This window comes from Pelophylax lessonae, assembly GCF_965119305.1.
Source record: "Pelophylax lessonae genome assembly, chromosome: 6".
NCBI classification, from domain to species: domain Eukaryota; kingdom Metazoa; phylum Chordata; class Amphibia; order Anura; family Ranidae; genus Pelophylax; species Pelophylax lessonae.
In genome coordinates this window covers 96,389,854-96,394,806 of record NC_138773.1, presented here as the reverse complement: position 1 = coordinate 96,394,806, position 4,953 = coordinate 96,389,854, and the positions used below count along the sequence as shown (strand labels likewise).

The 4,953-nt window shown below is 43.3% G+C and overlaps 1 pseudogene across 1 annotated transcript; it reads right to left on the bottom strand.

The window, feature by feature from the left end:
• Positions 1 to 1,093: 1,093 nt before the first annotated feature.
• Positions 1,094 to 4,433, bottom strand: LOC309558895 (zinc finger protein 862-like; annotated as a pseudogene). The gene is made up of 2 exons: positions 3,841 to 4,433; positions 1,094 to 2,637 (listed from the first exon to the last, which is right to left on the bottom strand). The product of its transcript is annotated as a zinc finger protein 862-like (transcript).
• Positions 4,434 to 4,953: the final 520 nt, after the last annotated feature.

The following is a 4,953-nucleotide window of genomic DNA, read 5'->3' as shown; positions in this document are numbered from 1 at the left end:
TCCGGCGCAGGGGCGTCATCCCTGCACAGCTTCTGAGCATGCCCAGAAGCTGTTTAGCAATGAATGAAGTGCCTGCGCCGGAACTGACAAGCGGGGCCAGTGCAGGCGCATTGATTCCTGGGAGCAATGATGTTCAGCTCCCAGGAGTCAACGCAAGAAGGAAGTGACGGCGAAGGCCATGTCCGCAGAAGAAGGAAGAGGAAGTAAGGTAAGTATATTTTTCAGGGTGGAACTCCGTTTTAAGATGATCATATATATATATCAATTTAAGCACTGCATGTGGACACCGGTTGAGGTTGCTTTCTTTTCTGAGAAACTTCACTGGCCTTTTGACCCCTTTACTATTAATCACATTGTTCACAAGTCCCATATTTTCCTGGCTGGTAAGGTAAAATATCAACCAGAGGAGGGCTAGGCCCATTGTCTCTGTCAGGAATTTAGAAGACATCTGGATTATGTTGTGCCAATCACAGCTGCCAGTTGTTCATCGTCACATCTTTCTATTCACTAGCCTAGTTGCTCTCCAACCTCACTGGTATCACTTCTGTCTACTTTACCAATACCAATGAATCCACTACCATGCCACAACATACCTCCAGCAGACTCCGAAACCTTCCGGTGATGACTGAATTTGCTTGTCAAAATGGAACCACTCTACCTGGTATCCTACCCAATGCAGATAATGTTTTGGTATTTCAGATTTCAGAATAGACACAGTTGGAGCTTCATCCATCCATGCTGTTTAGGAAGAATCTGCCTCGTGCTGAACAAAAGAAATGCATGAGTGTATGGCAAGCTTAAAGTGGAAGTAAAAGCTAAACTAACTAACTTCAAACCTACCCCCACCCACATTCTAAGCCTAATCTGTCTAACCCAGGGCTTGACAAATTTGCTTGGAATCTAGGAGCCAGCTAAAAAGTTAGGAGCCAGTTTTTTTTTTTTTTTTTTTAACAACAAAGCTTTATTTTCAATGACGAAAATAACTGATCTTAAATTTACACATAAAGAAGACTAGAACCAAACATCATAGGCATTTAACTTGTGTAGATAATGAATATATTCTGATGTGACACACCAGCTGTTTAATGCAATGTCATTTTTTTTCACTTGGCTTTTTGTGGCCATGAATATGCCTTGTACTTTTGCAATTAAAGTACCAATGGTCAACGGCCTTTGCAGGATCAAAATCCTTCACTGATGGTCCATTCATGTTGGTCATCAACAAATTGCCTAAACTTTCTTGCCGCATTAAATATCTGAATTTATTTTTTACAAAGTTCATTAAGCTGAATCCTCTCTCACAACATGCGGTTGAGACAGGCAAGACAGACACTATAGACAACATGTTTCCCAAAACTGGAAATCTGTCTGTGTTGGAGAGTGCCAAATCCAGAAGTTCACTCAGTTTCTTTCCTTTTCCAAGGACTTTAAATTCATACCACTCATTGTGGACTGCATGCATGCATTTATCGTGCATTTCAGGCAGTGAGAGTTGTTTCTGGAAATGCTGAGCCAATGTTGTAATGTCATCAACACCATAGTCTTGTAGTGCTTTTCCCGGTGGCCAGGCAAAGGTATCAAACACTGCAGTGGAAGGTTCAATATTCCTTTGAATGAGAAATCGCTCTTCTAGATATTTTACACCATACTGAATCAATTTGTCCTTTTCATGCTGGATCAAAGAAGTTGCAGTATTACTGAGTCCATGCAACTGTACATCTCGATACTGTCCTTTGAGTGATGTTCCAGTTAGAAATCTCTCCTCATATCATATTGTTGTGGCACATCTTTGAGAGATTTTAAAGAAGAAATAGTGTTTTTCACATGCAACTCAATTGTGCTTAAGAAAAGCTCTTCCCTTTGAAATAAAAGGGAGAGGTTCTTAATAATTTTTAGGTAGTCAAGCAGAAAATTAAGCATGTGAACAAATTTAAAATCAGTTTGTTTTTTCAACAAACCATGTGCAACTGCAGAAGCAGTGTCGTTTTCTGCAGCAACACTTTCCAGGTGGACTGTCACACATTTCCAATCTTTGACAAGTGCAGAGAGAGCACTAACTTTGCTTGACACCCATCTTATGTTATGCAAGTACTGAAATTCCTGGATTTTTTCATGAAAACTTTCAGCTACCTTCTTTAGCTGTCGCATTCTCTTGGGTGAATGCTGGTAAAATTGGTACAGCTTCTTTAAAACAGAGTCAAGGTCATCAATGCATTTTCCCTCTTTCATAGAGCTTAATACACTTAAATTGAATCTGTGTGCAACACAGTGAATGCCAAAGACTTGGCTGAGATTTTGATGTACTTTCTGTACCAGTCCATTTTCAGATCCAATCATGCTTGCAGCACTATCTGTACCAATTCCAATCAGCTGGTTTGAAAAAAAGCCAGTCTAAAAGACCATGTGTCTTCAGCTCTTTAGTGATGGTTTCTAAGTGCCCATCTGCAGTTGCCATTTCAAGAGGTAGGATTGATAGAAATACTTCTTTGATCCTATTGTTCTTGATGTATCTGACATATAATATTAATTCTTCTACTCCTCCTTTGTCAGTTGATCCATCTAGCATCAAACTAACATATTTCGCCTCCTTTAGCTCGGGGATTTTTTTTTTGCATCACCTGATTAGAGCCAGAGGCTCTAATAGGGCGATGCAAAGGGTGGACCCGGGGCGCAGAGCAGTGTGTCCCGAGCCCACCCATTGTGTGACAATAGCAAATTAAAATTTGCTATTGTCACACCGATCCTCCTCCTGGCCAATCAGGAAGCGCGTCCGATACGCGCTTCCTGATTGGCCGCAAGGCAAACCCCATGCCATTGGCCGAGGAGGAGGCGGGAGCGGAAGGAGTGGAGGAGACGCGCCGCCGGGACTGAGGAGAAGCCGATCGCCGCCGCTGCTGCTCCAGGTAAGTAAGGGGGCACGCACGCTGATTCCTGCATTGGGGGAATGTATGCTGGTCACTACATTGGGGGCACGCACGCTGATCTCTGCATTGGGGGCAGGTATGCTGGTCACTACATTGGGGGCACGTATGCTGGTCACTACATTGGGGGCACGTATGCTGGTCACTACATTGGGGGCATGTATGCTGGTCACTGCATTGGGGGCATGTATGCTGGTCACTGCATTGGGGGCATGTATGCTGGTCACTGCATTGGGGGCATGTATGCTGGTCACTGCATTGGGGGCATGCACGCTGGTCACTGCATTGGGGGCATGTATGCTGGTCACTGCATTGGGGGCATGTACGCTGGTCACTGCATTGGGAGCATGTACGCTGGTCACTGCATTGGGGGCATGTACGCTGGTCACTGCATTGGGGGCATGTATGCTGGTCACTGCATTGGGGGCATGTACGCTGGTCACTGCATTGGGGGCATGTATGCTGGTCACTGCATTGGGGGCATGTACGCTGATCTCTGCATTGGGGGTATGGTATGCTGGTCACTGCATTGAAGGGGACATGTATGCTGGTCTCTACATTGGGGGCATGTACGCTGATTTCTGCATTGAAGGGGGCTTGTACGCTGGTCACTGCATTGAAGGGGGCATGTACACTGGTCATTGCATTGAAAGGGGGCACGCTGGTCACTGTGCATTGAAAGGGGGCACGCTGGTCACTGTGCATTAATAGGGGGCACGCTGGTCACTGTGCATTGAAAGGGGGCACGCTGGTCTCTCTGCAATGAAAGGGGGCACGCTGGTCTCTCTGCATTGAAAGGGGGCACACTATACCTTAATTACTGAAGGCCCCTTTCACACTTTTGCAACCTCAAAGTCACGCAATTTTTTACAGATTTTTTTGCCGCAAAGCAATGCCTATTAAATTTTTCTGTTTGCACCCCCCCAAAAATTTTGAGCACCAGCCGCCACTGCAGCAACCCCTAGTTTCCCTGTTAGCTCTAACAAACCTTTAAATTCTGTATATGGCTTGTTGTTTTTTGCAATATAATAGCTCACATTAAATAGAACTTTCATGTGGTTGAACATCTCTTGGTCCATTTTGTGAATGCATACAGCCAATGGCTTAGCTTCTGGAGCCAACAGGGCATGTTTAGCCTTCATAAATTTTTCATGCTGGAGTGACTTTCCATGTTTTTTGAAGGTCTCCAGTTTAAATGGTCCTGAAAACCCTTTCGCAATCTTGGATGTGTGGTCAGCAATGCCAGGGAAGGAGGCACAACACTCACATATGGCTATACCTGTGTTATAGTCATATTTAAGCCATGTGAGTTCTTTGCACCAATCTTGCTTAAACTTCCTTCTGCCATCATTTTGAGGGTGACTCCTCTGCTGGTTGTTCTTCTCTTGTGCAGTTTGATTCTGCAATAACATTTTTCACTGCACTTTCTGAACAAGAAGTCTTTGCAAAGAAATTTGTCATTCGCAGTTGCTTGCCATCTTCTGGCGTCACGGCTTTTGCAGCACGTTTCATAACCAAACAAAATTTACGTCCCTTTTTCCCACAAACAGAGCTTTCTTTTGGTGGTATTTGATGACCTCTGCGATTTTTACTTTTTGCGCTATAAACAAAAAAAGAGCGTACATTTTGAAAAAACAACAATATTTTTCACATTTTTTTATATGAAATTCCCCCCAAAAAAATGTAAAAATCAAAATTTTTTTACATTTTTGGCCAATTTGTTTTCTGCTACCTATGTTTGGTAAAAAAATTCACAATAAGCGTATTTTGATTGGTTTGCGCAAAAGTTATTGCGTTTACTAACAAAGGGAAAGATTTCTGTCATTTTTGGTGTTTTTTTTTTTAATGCGTAATGGCGGCAAACTGCTTTTTTTTTTTTCTGCGGGACTGCGACATTGCGGCGGACAGATTGGACCCTTGACTGACATTTTTGACACTTTTGGGGGTACCAGTGACATTACTGCAGTAATCAGTGCTATATATATGCACTGTTACTGTAAAAATGACACTGGCAGGGAAGGGGTTAATTTTA